This window comes from Aquarana catesbeiana, linkage group LG05, assembly GCF_042186555.1.
Source record: "Aquarana catesbeiana isolate 2022-GZ linkage group LG05, ASM4218655v1, whole genome shotgun sequence".
Classification (NCBI taxonomy): Eukaryota; Metazoa; Chordata; class Amphibia; order Anura; family Ranidae; genus Aquarana; species Aquarana catesbeiana.
This window is the reverse complement of record NC_133328.1, coordinates 300,147,298-300,163,253: the sequence shown is the minus strand read 5'-3', so window position 1 is coordinate 300,163,253 and position 15,956 is coordinate 300,147,298. Positions and strand designations below refer to the sequence as shown.

General features: G+C 42.0%; 1 protein-coding gene across 11 annotated transcripts in view; it reads right to left on the bottom strand.

Annotated features, from left to right (window-relative positions):
* Nucleotides 1-15,956, bottom strand: part of LOC141144787 (poly(rC)-binding protein 3-like) — a 1,428,155-nt gene that overhangs the window by 896,176 nt on the left and 516,023 nt on the right. The gene's annotated exons all lie outside the window — the stretch shown is intronic.

The window sequence follows — 15,956 nt, the reverse complement described above, 5'->3', positions numbered from 1 at the left end:
TTCGGCACAGTGGTGTAGTGGGTATCACTCTCGCCTAGCAGTAAAAAGAGTCACTGGTTCGAATCCCAACCATGACACTACCTGCCTGGAGTTTGCATGTTCTCCCTGTGCCTGCATGGGTTTCCTCCAGGTACTCTGGTTTCCTCCCACACTCCAAAGACATGCTGGTAGGTTGATTGGCTTCTGCCCAAAATTGGCCCTAGTATATAAATGTGAGTTGGGGACCTTGGATTGTGGGCTTCTTGAGGGTAAGGGCTGATGTGAGTGTGGGATGTATGTGTGGAGCACTGTGTAAAATAGACGTCGCTATATGGGTACCTTAGATAAATAATGATATAATAGATGAGCATCTTAATGAGACACAATGTATAGGGATAGGGACAATTGTAGACACTCACTCAGGTGGAACTGGATGGACTGGTGTCTTTATTCAACCTTACTAACTATGTAACTATGTTTCCCCCCTCATTGGGCATTAAGTATGGGTCACAAAGGAGGCCTACCCTGGGGTGGTTCTTCCGGCTATGCTAGGAACCTTGGACAGGGTCACTGCCTTACACATGAGGTACCTTTGATGACTGAACTCTAATTATCCCTCTCAATTTTAATATACACCCCCACAGTCATTGTTGCATTTAGGAGGGTCATGCAGAGCTAGCGCTCTCTCCACCTGTCCAGCGTATCTCTGCTAACTCACTCCCAGTAACAGAATTCCTGAACAACTAAGTATAACACTCTCAAAAATTATATTGGCAGAAAAAAACAAAACAAAAATAGTTTCTCAGTAGTCCCTTGGTTGTTGGTTAGCAAAACACACACTGCATTTGTTTTGATATATAATATAATGAAATGCTTTATTAAATCTGTGTGCAGGTTAGAAATAGAGATGGAGACTTCCGGTTCCGGTGCCACATGAGGAGGAGGTAGGAACCCTCAGCTCCCGCTACACTCTCCATAAAAACGGCCTCAAAAGCCCAGCGACAGCCTCGGGGAGACCCCCCTTACACTGCCACACAGAGGAGACACACATGGATCGCTTTGTGGAGCGATCGTATGCCTGAGCGGCGTCCGCCTCACTGACACAGGCAGGAGGGACAGAGACAGGCGCAGCTAAAATGGCGGCCGTGATCTCTTCAGCAGAACAGCTGCAGCCGCCTCCACTGCCTACACAACCGTCCTCCTTACATCCCTCAGCCCCAGTAACAATAGCAGCTGACCCTGCTTCACCTGAAGGCATAGCCCAGGCAGTTGTAGCGCTGCTGGGACCTACTCTTGCTGCCACAGTAGACACAGCAGTAAGCAGAGGGCTGGAGCTGCTACATGTAGAAGTGCAGGCACAAGCACAGAGGATTTCACTCACAGAGGAACGGATCTCCTCTTTGGAAGATGAAGCTGCTGCTACATCTGCTGCAGTAGCACGTATGAGCATTACACACAGAGAGATCTGGGAAAAACTCGACGATCTCGAAAATCGTTCGAGACGAAACAATCTAAGGATAATAGGACTTCCTGAATCAATCACTACTCAACAACTAACAAACATATGTGCAAAGATCATTTCCGAACAACTGGGCCTCCGCATACCATGCATAGTAGAAAGAGTGCATCACATTGGGCAATACACTGAAACCCGCATAAAACCCCGACATGTTATTGTCAAATATTTGAACTATGCAGATAAGAATGCCATTATGCAAAAGTTTCGTCGCTCCCGTTCACTAACAGTAGATGGCGCAAAACTGCTATTGTTCGCGGATTACTCTGTTGAGGTCATGAATAAGCGCAAGGCATTTTCTCCAATATGCTCCATTCTATACAACAATCGGCTCAGATTCTCCTTGGCCTACCCGGCAACCCTTCGAGTTCAAACACATGATGGGGAACAACTCACTTTCACCACGCCTGACGAAGCGGAAAAATTTGTCTCTACCCTGGGCATGGAAATGGAACATAACAACTCAACAGAGGACTATGCTGCAACATCGGGGACCCCTCCATCTTCATCTGCTAAACCCCAACGTAGTCCAACCAAACCCCCATACAAGCGTCTTCGTGCTACACAGAAAGAGGATCGTGCAGGACACCGCTGATGACCTACAAGGGCCAGATGTTGCTCCACCTATCTGGGAGACGGGCAGTATTACCCCCCCACATGCTCCCTTTCCTCTTTCCTTACGTTGTTTCTACAACTTTTATACCCTATATGCCTAAATGAATAGCCGCAGTTAATATTGCAACATGCTGCTATACTTGGGCACGGTTTTGTTTGCTCAATATTTGTTTGGTTAACCATAGAGATATTGCTTTGTAAAACTCGCATTGTTTACGGGTTAAGCTGTTTAACCACCACTGAAGCTTCAGTTGCAGATCCGCTCCTCTGATTCCCCTTATTTCTAGTTCTACTTTACAAAAAATAATCCTTCAAGGACGCCGCCCTCCTAGGTGAGGACTTGATACGCCCCATGTAAAACCTCAGTCCTTAGGACTTCCAATTTACTCACATCTCCTCCCCCATGCCCTTTTACCCCCCTCCCTCTGGCTTAACACCTGCAGCCAAGAGTGGAATGGGAGATTGATGGGAGCCGTGAAAAGTAATCGAACCTCATGTGGAAAAAAGTGAAGCCCATAATACATGTTAAAGGTTTTTCCCATTTAACTTCTGCCAAGCTGTTCTTTTCTATTATCCATAGCTATGTTTACTTATCGAATGTATTCACCTGTTCAATACTTATAACCACAGGAAACTTTGGTGACCTTCAGATTGCAGATGCATTGTCTGATTGGGGACCTTATTCCATACCCTTAACCCAATATACTCCTCAACATCAGACATGGCCTCTTCAACCGGTGAGAACCACTTAAAGTTTACTTCATGGAATGTCAAGGGACTCCGCTCTCCATGTAAGCGGATGGCTATTCTTAGACATCTGAAGCGTCTTCGGACGGATGTGGCCCTGCTACAGGAAACACACCTGTCTGCAGATGATCTAACCCGCTTACGTAAATTGTGGGTGGGTACAGTATATGGATCGCCTGCACTTGGCCGCAAAGCGGGTGTGGCCATACTAATACATAAAAATTTAAAACACACATTAAGAGACGCTAGGATTGACTCATCAGGCCGCAGAATGACCCTACACATGACATTAGACAACAAACAAGTGGCTATCACTAACATCTATGCTCCTAACTCGCCAGACACCTCTTTCTTGCAAGACATGGTGCAATGGATACTCTCCGCTCCTGAAACACTACACCTAGTAGGCGGGGATTTCAATTCGGTCATGTCCACGCCAGCAGACCGCACAAGAGATTCAACCCACCGAACACATAATCCCACATCGCAAACACCCGACTCTACTCTACTGGCACAAGCTGTTACTTCCATGCAATATGTTGATACTTGGCGTCTGTACCACCCGACAGATAGGGAATACACTTTCTTCTCACCCCCACACAACTCCTTTTCACGCATCGATTACTTCTTTGCCTCCCCTGCACTAATCAACACCCTATGCGAATCAGAGATTTTAGATGCTAGGATATCAGATCATAGCCCTATATCTATACACATGACACAGGTGGCACCTTCATCTCCCTCGCCCATATGGCGCTTTCCATCTTACTTGATGGACAACCAAGATTTTCAACACACGCTAAACACAGCATGGAACGACCACCAATGGAGCTCATATTACCGAACCCAATCTCTTCTGGGAAGCTGGCAAAGCCTTCCTCAGAGGGACGATCATTTCCTATACCACACAATTCAAAAAACACTCTAAACAACAATACCGACAAGCTAGTGAAGCGCTACGTACAGCCCATGACTGCTTAACTTTAAATCGTACACCCGATAATATCCGAACATGGAGACAAGCTAAGTGCACGTTTGATCTTTGGGCGGAACAACAGGAGGCGGCTAAGATGGCATACTCTAAATTACATTTTCACAGGTATGGCAACAAAGCTGGCAAGCTACTGGCTAAACTGTGTGCAGGAACGAGATGACCCACCCGCATCTCTACTTTGAGAAATGCAGATGGATCCCTAATTACATCTACTGATGAAATCAGTAATATAATCACAAAATATTACACAGATTTATATGCTGCTGACCAAACTGATCCAGCCACTACGGAAGCTCTCCTGTCCAAAGTACATCTACCCAGACTTCAAACTGCACAACTAGAGGCACTTAATGCACCTATCACAACCGATGATATCCGGCAAACGATCAAAACTATGTCATCTAATAAAGCTCCAGGTCCTGACGGATACACGGCTGAATTTTATAAAATGACCAACGACTTCATCCCAGACACCCTAAAACACGTATATGCAGCCATGTGGGATGGGGGACCATATCTTCCTACAGGGACACAAGCCCACATCAAACTGATAGCTAAAAAAGGAAAAGACCCCCAACTGCCAGGTTCCTATCGCCCAATATCCCTCATAAACGTAGATGTCAAAATCCTCTCTAAAATCGTTGCATCACGCTTAGCACATCTTCTCCCTTCATTGCTACACCCAGCCCAATCGGGATTTGTTTCGGGTCGATCAGCCACTTTAAATATACGAAAAGTACTAATGGCGTTACACTACGCTACAACACACCCAGATCAGGATGTCGCTATTATATCACTAGATGCCGAGAAAGCTTTCAACAACGTTAGTTTGTCCTGGCTGTTTCGAGTACTACAACAATTCGGCTTCACGGGTCCTATCTTGAGTTTCCTTCAACAAATGTATGCATCTCCGACAGCACGACTTGTCACTCCTGACGTCGTGTCTGCCTCGATCCCTCTGACTAAGGGAACGAGACAGGGCTGCCCACTTTCCCCCTTACTTTTTAACTTATCCATAGAACCACTATCCAGACTACTCAACGCACAAGATGGGGTCAGCGGGATCGCAATAGGAGACCAAGTTCTCAGATCCGCTTTATTTGCAGACGACATACTGTTGTTCTCCACTAACCCTCTTTCAGACTTTGACAAACTGCGAGAGCTCTTTGCGGCTTTTCAACTGAGCTCGGGCTTTCGAATAAACCTCGACAAAAGCGAAATCTTACCACTGCACCCACGATTATCAACTAAGTGGAAACATCTATCGCCATTCACAGTGGCAACCCGATATATCACCTATCTAGGCATACACATAGGACGTGAACCCTCTTCTCTCTATGTACTTAACTACCCACCTTTAATAACTAAGATTGTGCAGGAGTTGGAAGCTTGGGCGGCCCTCCCCCTCTCGCTCTTTGGGAGATGCCACTTATTCAAAATGGTGTCGTTTGCGCGCCTGCTCTACCCAATGCAGACCATACCTTTATTATTAAAACACTCAGATGTACAGAAAATACATAAAGCATTAATTACTTTTATTTGGTCTTGCAAAAAACCACGTATTGCGCTACAAAAATGATGTCTCCCGAAGTCCGAGGGTGGGGCGGGTCTGCCCAATTTACGTTTTTATAATCTCTCTTGTTTGCTTAGGCAGGGTTTAGATTGGCTGAACGGAAAGTCGAAATATTGCAATACTTCTCTTGAAGGTGCCATGACCTCACCTCACACGTTATCAGCTATCCTCCATTCTAATCTCAATGCTCTACCACCTCACCTCAAGTCAAATACACTTATCAGAGATACTATAATTGCCTGGAGAGAAGTACGAAAATTACTGGGGCTTCCCTCAAATATTTCAAGACATTTGCCCATTCAAGGAAACCCTATGTTTCTCCCATCCACGATGCACAAAGCGTTTGACCAATGGGGTTCCAATGGCCTCATGAAAGTAGTCTCCATATACCAAGGCACCTCGGGGCGCTTCAAACCTTTCCAATCACTGGCAAGCGAATTTTCCTTACCATCAAAACATATATTCTTCTACTTTCAATTAATCGATTATTTGAAGTCTTGCTATGGGCCCAAATCTGATCCCTTCCAGAAATCCTTCATAGACACAGTATTACAGCAAAATGACTATTCCATCACCAATCTCTACTTCTACCTCATCCAACATCAATCTGCAAAATACCACCTCAAACCGTTTCATAAATGGTCTGTTATCTTAGGAGATGATGAACTGTCAGAAAAAATACTTGAAGGATACAGACAAGTCCGCAAACTTACGATATCTGAAACGTGGCGGGAAGCCCAATTCAAGATTATACACAGAGCATACTACCCTTTCTACTTCACCAAAGACAATCCAAGTCAAATGAAATGCCCCTGGTGCTCGGAACCACGCCCCACCCTATTGCACCGTCTTTGGGACTGCACAGCCATAACTACATTTTGGAATTCTGTCTTGGACCACATTGGCAAAATCAATAAAGCACATATCCCAAAGGATCAACTATTATGCCTATTTGGATACACGCCCCAAACATCTCCTCCAACAACCAGAGGACCTACGAATATTCCCCAGTGGGCACATCTACTCCTTCTAGTAGCCCACAGAGCGATAATGAAACACTGGATTTTAAGGACTCCACCTGCCTTACCCGAAGTAAAAAAAGCTATGATGTCACTTTTTTACATGGAACGGCTCGACACCATTTCACTGAACTTTCGCTCTACTTCGCGCTTCTTCATGAGGTGGCATAAATATATAGAAGCCACATTCACCCAGACAGCTCTACAAGATGTCATGCGCCCATTCCGATACACTGACTGGTACCTGAAAAGAGATATCTCAAACTCTCTGGGCAACCTTAAAATTAAAAATCCTACTCAGACGAACCCCCCCAGCTTCCATCCACCATAATTCTACACAAAGTCATCACAGCTCCTTGACTTCCATGTTCCCCATATCTCTGACACTGGTTACTCACACAGCCTACATTGTTACTGTTTGAACATAATGCATCATTATAGGACATTGTTGTCTATACTATGCTTCCACTCCTGAGGTTGCAATGTAATGTAATACACCCATCATAATGGGTAATATGTTGGTCAGCTATTATTCTTTAAGAAAAAGTAATCCGCTTGGCAGATCCCCCCCCCCCCCCATTTTTCTTTATTTAATTTTTTTTTTTTTTTTTTTTCTTTTTTTTTTTTTCTTTCTCTCTTTTTATTTTCTTGTATACAAGATAGTTTCGTTTTGTTACCACCTTATCTATGCTAAGACGTATGCATTTATTTGTATGTATATGAGCTAACCTGCTTTGATATTACTGAGCTGTATCTGTTTATACTATGTAAACTTCAATAAAAATTTTTTCAAAAAAAAAAAGAAATAGAGATGGGCCGAACAACACCCTATTTGATTTGCAGCAGAACTCCCAAACAGGCGAAATTTCTAACCCTGAACGGCGAACCCCATTGAAGTCTATGGGAGCCGAAGAGAAAAAATCAAAAGTGCCCATTTTGAAAGCTTATATGCAAGTAATTGGCCATAAAAGGGGTATGGGGGTCTGGGTACTGCCCTGGGCGACATGTATCAATGCAAAAACCTTTTTTAAAAACAATAGTTTTTTTTAGGAGCAGTGATTTAATGATGCTTAATGTGCAACAATAAAAATGAAAAATTCCTTGCCGAGCCCTGTGCTCCATTTTGTACACTCAGGTGGCCAGACCATTTTTGCAATTTTTCCTTTGCTTTTTTATTTTTAACCTATAGCTTTCAAAATTTCTGAAAAACCCCACAAACCATATATTTTCTGAAAGCACATGATCAGGAGAATGAAAATAAGGTGCTACAGATTTTTTAGACCCCGCGGTATTTGCGCAAATGTTTATCAAACCAATGTATTTGGAAAAATACACTAAAACCATTATTTACCTACTAAATATAAAAGCTTAACCTGTATTGAGTTAAAAAATAACAAATATTTGTAACTTTTAAATTGCGCCTTGCGAAATGGTGAAAATTGAACAGACGCAAAACTGTAAATATCCAAATTTCTCAAAAAATCTGAAGGTTTTCATTTTTCCCTTACAGCTTTCACAATTTCTGCGGTATTTGCACAAATGTTTATTGAACCAATATATTGGCAAAAAATACACTAAAACCATTATTAGCAGATAAAAACTGCTAATTTTACAAAATCCCTGCTAAATCCCTACTAAATATAAAAGCCTAATCTATATGGAGTTAATAAATAACAAAAAGTTTAAATTTTGACATTGCACCTGTTTGCAAAATGGTGAAAATCGAACGTACGCAAAAATGTAAATATCCACATTTCTCAAAAAATCGGAAGGTTTTCATTTTTCTCTTCTAGCTTTCAGAATTTTTGAAAGACCCCCAAAACCATATTTTTTCTGAAAGCATATGACCTCTAGAATAAAAAGAAGGTGCTACTGATTTTTTAGACCCTGTGGTATTTGTGAAAATGTTGATCAAACCAATATATTAGCAAAAAATACATTAAAACCATTATTAGGAGATAAAAACACAGCATATTTTCAAAATTCCTACTAAATATAAAAGCTTAACCTGTATTGAGTTAAAAAATAACAAATATTTGTAACTTTTAAATTGCGCCTTGCGAAATGGTGAAAATTGAACAGACGCAAAAGTGTAAATATCCAAATTTCTCAAAAAATCTGAAGGTTTTCATTTTTCCCTTACAGCTTTCACAATTTGTGAGAAACCCCCAAAGCAATAAATTTTCTGAAAGCATATGACCTCTAGAATAAAAAGAAGGTGTTACTGATTTTTTGGACCCTGCGGTATTTGCACAAATGTTTATTGAACCAATATATCGGCAAAAAATACACTAAAACCATTATTAGCAGATAAAAACACAGCTAATTTTACAAAATTCATGCTAAATCCCTACTAAATATAAAAGCTTAACCTGTATGGAGTTAATAAATAACAAATATTTGTAAATTTTAAATTGTGCCTTTTTGCAAAATGGTGAAAATAGAACTTCATTAATTTTTCACTTACAGTTTTCAATAGTCAAAAAGAGCCCTCAAACTAGACATTTTCTAAAAGCACACATCCTGTAGAAAAAAAAGTGCTACTGTTTTTTTGGGCCCCGCAATAATTGTGCAAATGTTCATCATATCTCTATTTTCACTAAAATACACTAAAATCATAATATTAATATTGCACATAAACACAACGTAACTTGCAAAATTCCTGCTAAATTAGTACTAAAGCATCGTTCACATATGGCATACTAAAGTGTATGCCCATGGAGGACCATGTTTACCCGCACAGGGATGCACAGGTGTTCCATGCATCCCCGTACAGGCAGTCCCACTTATGTCAATTGGAATGCAATGGCTGCACAGGCAAAGCTGCGAGTCCCAATCTGACATCCATGTGAGTGTGGGTACATGATCCCGAATGCAGGCAGTGTGAGCTCAGGGACTTGCATGTGGACCTACATGGATGTAAAATTGGGAGCAACGGCTCTGTTCGTGCAGGTGCTACATCCCAAATGACATGAATGGGACTGCCTGCACAGAGATGCACGGAACACCTGTGCATCCTTGTAAAGGTACGCTGTGTATGCTCTGTGTGAACAAGGCCTTAGGCCCCCTTTCACACAAGCACACCGATCGGGTCTGCCTGTCCGTTTTTCAGGTGGGCCAAATCAGACCACCCATTGTTCTCTATGGAGAGACTGATGTAAATAGACATTTGTCCGTTTACACCCGCCTGCATCCGATCCAGTCCGCTAAAAACAGATGGATGGGGATTCTATTTCCCATCCATCTAGGGAATCGTATTGGATGGCATACAGTGGAAATGTACAGGAGGTCCGTTTCTATCCGTCCGTCCCATATAGAATAGTGAGCTGTGCGGAGCAGATATGAACCTGTCATCCACCTACTCAGTGAGGATTAGTAGACAGATCCCCCCGCTGAGCACGTGGATCTGCTTGACAGAGTCCGCTCCATGTGAAAAGGATCTTACCAGGAGCGGCCGGTCCATTAGGGATGCTGGAGTGCCACCCCCTGCAGGGTGCCGGACTTATAGTTATAGAGCCTGAGGCTCTAATTAGCTTGAAAAAGGTTGGGCTCGGGGTGCAGAGCATTGCACCTCGGACCCACCCACTTGTGGCAATAGCGAATTAATATTCGCTATCGACTTCTGGCTTCTCCTCCTGGCCAATCAGGATGGATCGGGTTGGCCAGGAGGAGAAGCTGAGGTATCTGTGGAGGGGTGAGTGCGGGGGGGAGGAACCGTTACCGTGGAGGGGTGAGTGCGGGCAGACCTGGGGGGGTCTTACTGTGTTTGTGTTTTTTTTTTAATTTTTACTTTTTACATTTTTTTTTTTTACAGTCATTTTTTAATTTTAATTTTTATAATTTTTTTTTTTTGGGGGGGGGGGGGGGGGGGGGTCTTTGGTGAGATATCAGAGGTCTAAACAGGCTCCTGTATATCTTTTTTTGAGACAGAGAAAGGGACCGAAGATAATCCCTTTTCTCTGCAGCACTTTACTTGAATGAATGAGGAATCTTTATAGAGATCCTATTCATTCATAAAATGACAGTCTGATACATTGTAACACTCACGGTTACAATATATCAGCTCTCAGTGTCAGTGGCCATATAGCAGTGATTAGTAGTGATCACTGCATGCGCCCTCTCTTCTACAGGGGGAGCTTAGTAAACACATATTTACTAAATCCCCCAAGCCCCAACTTCACCTCCACTCGCACCGCTCCCCACCATGCTCCCCAGCCTGACAGATAACAGAGATCAGTGCACGGAGAAGAAGAAAAATGAGTCTAATCACATTTAGATTGACTCACGGTTGCAATTGGCAGCACTTGGCTATTGAAAAAAAAAACAAAGAAAAAAACAGCGTGGGTCCCCCCAAAATCCATACCGGACCCTTATCCGATCATGCAGCCTGACAGGTCAGGAAAGGGGGGGGCGAGTGATGGCCCCCCTCCTGAACCATACCAAGCCACATGCACTCAACATGGGAGGTGGGTGCTTTGGGGCGGAGGGCTTCACCCCCCACTCCAAAGCAACTTGTCTCTTTGTTTATGAGGACAAGTGACTCATCCCCACAACCATGGCCACAGGCTGTGGGGGTCCTCAGGCAGGGGGCTTATTGGAATTTGGAAGCCCCCTTTAACAAGACCCCAGTTCCTGGCCCCTCCTTATGTGAATGAGTATGGGGTACATAGTACTCCTACCCATTCACTAAAAAAGTGCCAAAAAGTAAAAAAAACATACAGACCATTTTTGACAATTCCTTTATAAAAAAAATAAATAAAAACAGTGCCCCCAATGTAAATCCATTGTCAATCATGCTGCCGTTATTTTTTGGGTGCGATGGGCAGCGTGAATGACCATGGATTTACATCGGGGACACTGTTTTTTTATTTTTAATTATTATATTATTATTATTATTATTATTATTATACAGGATTTATATAGCGTCGACAGTTTACGCAGCGGAAATTGTCAAAAACTGTCTCTTTTTTTAACTTTTTGACACTTTTTTGGTGACTGGGTAGGGGTACTATGTACCCCATACTCATTCACATAGGAGGGGCCTGGGATCTGGGGGCCCCCTGTTAAAGCCTTGCCCAATCAGGGCGCAAAATGCACTGTGCAGTGCGCAGTGCATTGCAGGGCATTCGGCAGGGCGAAAGGGTGAATATCTTCTGAACACCCTGCAAATTTGAGCGTTTCTTGAACGTGGTGAACAGATAATGTTTGGCTTGAACTGATGCTCGGGCCGAACCATTCGCCCAACTCTAGTCATAAAGTGGTGAAAAGTGTCACTAACTCTTGTATGGATGAACTTCTATGCTTCCCCCTTTAAAATTCAATGAAAACTCCATGTGGCAAAATTTGTGATTCAGCTGTTTTTTCTGCTGTGAAAATTATAGTATAGTTTAATCAGATAAATTCATGGGATCTTTTCAAATTTCTTCACTTGGAAAGAGGATCTGTGCAGATGAAATGAGGATGGTGGAAGACACCTTCAGGTATACAACAGGTAATACAACTAAATACAAGAAGTAGATACATCATCATATCATGTTACACATACATTGCTGTTTGCCTTTAAATAATGTTGTCCTTTCCTCACTCTGTAGCTAGGAGATCTTCGGTATAGCTAGTCCCACCTTCTACCTTCTTTTCAGTGTGTCTTTAGTTTCTGTTCTGATGTACGTTGTAAATGCTGGAGGTAGACATACTATGATTCTTTGACCTATCTGATGTTCATCTCTAAAGATCTGCACACATTTTGGGTTAAAGCTTTCTATGATCTGCAAGATGTATTTTGGATAGAGTCACTGTGTGTTGCTAATTCTACTGACACTGTAACTTACAATTGTCTTGCCAAACTGGGTCAGTTATAGAGATCAAACTTGTAGTACTTAGATTGAAGAGCCAAAACAAGAATGATATTTAAATGCACTGACAGCACTATAGCACTTTGGATAGAATGGTTACTTGATTACATTTCAAGTACTATAGCACTTTATTGTATTGCACTACAATACTGTATATGTTGGTATTTTAGTAGCACATTAGCACTTTCAATTATGCACTTTATATTATTGCACCAGTGTATGTATTAGTATGTTAAGTGTGCATATAGAGGGTGACATTAGCACTGCACCCATTGGGAAAGGGTTCGTTTCAAAGGTCTGTGAATCACAGAGGAGGGTTTGCAGACTTAGATAGGAATTATGTATTTAGATAACTACATTAGCAGCATGAAGGATCATCACAATTTTTAACATGTGCATAGAGACATCCTGGAGATGGCAATAGTGGGGTTGCATGAGTAAGATTTTCACATACAAATATATACCAATGGATGTATGGTTAGGTGTCTTTAAGGTATAAGAAAGATTAATGTATTTGAATTGATAGCATGTATTCTTTTGTGTCAAAGAACAGGCTGGGTATGACCACAATGAAAAGACACCTATTAAAAGAAATTGGCTCCTGTGCCATAACAAATGTATAGGAATCTACACTCCTAAGGTCTTTTGTTCAGTATGCAATAGTACTTTCAAAATGATTTTGTATAGAAAACTTCATTTAATTGAAGCGATCATTAGTTAAAGTGGCTTCTATATAAAATCTCATAACAGAGAAAAGCAATTATGGGCTCAGCATATCTTTCTATCAGATAGTGCCTCTTGTATGATTCATTACATTAATTTGCTCACCTATGAATTCACCCTATCTTTAATTAAGATCTCCAGCTGATGTCCCTCAGATAAAATTGGCAGTGCTATTGTTGCATCCATCTGATGAATAATACGTTGTCTATTTAAGCAACATATTCTTTGCATACAATGCTGAATTAATAAACACAAACATTTAGGTACATTTGGGCAAATAACCTAAAACATTACTGCCCTTTTTAAATAGACACCTGCTCAGGAAGGGATCCCTTTGACACAATTGTATATATATATATATATATATATATATATATATATATATATATATATATATATATATATATATATATATCTCGACAGGCAATGCCCTGTCATTCTGAAAATGTAGGAGAAAGTGACACAGGGTTCAAGTGTAAGCAGAGTTCGGGATTCCAGAATGTCAGTTCTGAGCAGAGAAAGGTGGTTTTTAATCTTTCTCTGAGTTTTGTAATTTCCGGATCAGGGTCTAGGGCTCAGAGACTTTGAAGTGCCTTGGGTGGGAAGAAGTCTCCAACCCAGTGTTCAGGTTTTGCCAAAGACAGCCAGGACGTGTCCAAGTGCGCACAGCCCTTATAATGGTGGCTTGGGCATAGTTCAGGGCTCCACCTAAGAGACAAGAGACCTCTGCATAGGACTTCCAGCCTTCCCCAGGAGTCAGTGAGGCTGCATGGGGCAGCCAGAGTGTGTATGTATATGTGTCTGGCACAGTGTATGGGCAGTTGGGGACAATGCAGCAGGGATATGCTTGCTTTCAACAATGGATTTCTTCTAGCCACTCTTCCATAGAGGCCAGATTTGTGGAGTGCATGACTAATTGTTGTCCTGTGGGCAGATTCTCCCACCTGAGCTGTGGATCTCTGCAGCTCCTCCAGAGTTACTATGGGCCTCTTGGCTGTTTCTTTGATGAATGCTCTCCTTGCCCAGCCTGTCAGTTTAGGTGGACAACCATGTCTTGGTAGGTTTGCAGTTGTGCCATACTCTTTCCATTTTTGGATGATGAATTGAAGAGTGCTCTCTGAGATGTTCAAAGCTTGGAATGTTTTTGTTATACCCTAACCCTGCTTTAACCACTTTAATACCCGCCCAATGTCAAATAACGTCCGCAGATGGGATCTCCCATCCTGGGTGGGCATCATATGACGGCCTGGGCTTCCCAGCCATCTAGGGGAGGCGCGTGCCACGTTGCTTGGGACCCGGTGTGTGTGCCTGGCGGCCGCGATGTCCGCCGGGCACCCGCGATTACCCGTTAACCGAGTAGGACCGTGGATCTGTGTGTGTAAACACACAGATCCACGTCCTGTCAGGTGAGAGGAGACCGATCTGTGTTCCCAGTACAGAGAAACACCGATTGGTCAACTCCCCTTGTGAATCCCCTCCCCCTACAGTAAGAATCAATCCCCTAGGAAACACATTTAACCCCTCGTCTCCCCCTAGTGGTTAACCCCTTCCCTGCCTGTCACATTTACACAGTAATCAGTGCAATTTTATAGCACTGATCGCTGTATAAATGTGAATGGTTCCAAAAATGTGTCAAAAGTGTCCAAAGTGTCCACCATAATGTCGCAGCCACGAAAAAATCACAGATCGCCGCCATTACTTGTAAAAAAAATAAATAAATAAAAACATTTTTAAAATGCCATAAATCTATCCCGTATTTTGTAGACGCTATGACTTTTGCGTAAACCAATCAATATACGCTTATTGCGATTTTTTTTACCAAAAATATGTAGAATACGTATCGGCCTAAACTGAGGAAAAATTTTTTTTTTTTTTTTTAAATTTGGGATATTTATTATAGCAAAAAGTAAAAAATATTGTGTTTTTTTCAAAATTGTCGCTCTTCTTTTGTTTATAGCGCAAAAAATAAAAACCGCAGAGGTGATCAAATACCACCAAAAGAAAGCTCTATTTGTGGGAAAAAAGGACGTCAATTTTGTTTGGGTACAACGTCGCATGACCATGCAATTGTCATTTAAAGTGCGACAGCGCTGAAAACTAAAAGTTGGTCTGGGAAGGAAGGGGGTGAAAATGCCCTGTATTGAAGTAGTTAAACTTCTCCACAACACTATCCCTGATCTGTCTGGTGTGTTCCTTGGCCTTCATAATGCTGTTTGTTCACTAAGGTTCTCTAACAAACCTCCAAGGGCTTCACAAAACAGTTATATTTATACTGAGATTAAATTACACACAGGTGGACTCTATTTACTAATTAGGTGACTTCTGAAGGCGATTGGTTTAACTAGATTTTAGTTAGGGGTATCAGAGTAAAGGGGGCAGAATACAAATGCACACTACACTTTTCACATATTTATCTGTAAAAAGTATTAAATACCCTTTATCATTTTCCTTCCACTTCACAATTATGTGCCACTTTGTGTTGGTCTATCACATAAAATCCCAATTAAATACATTTAAGTTTTTGGTTCTAACATAACAAAAGGTAGAAAATGTCAAGGGGTATGAATACGTTTTCAAGGCACTGTATAAATATATATATTGTAAGATTGGGGTGATTAAATTCAAGCGTTAGGTGCATTTACAATGAGTTGTGCCAGTCCAAAACTGTATTTTAGGACGTGGCAGCCCACTTTTTTTTTAAAAGCAAGTCAAAGTTCATATAGATAGCTCTTCCCATGCAGGTGGTTCTCACAATCAGTGCAAAGACATAACATTCAGCATCCTGGCTGTCTTGTGGCAGCTTTACTGCTCTGAGTACCTCTGCAGGGTCTTGCTGACCACCAAACACCTTTTGGTCTTCCTGACCATCAAACACATCCCAGGGTTATGCGCAGACGCTGTACTTTATTTCTGTGTCTTTCCCTTTCAGCTCCCTAGA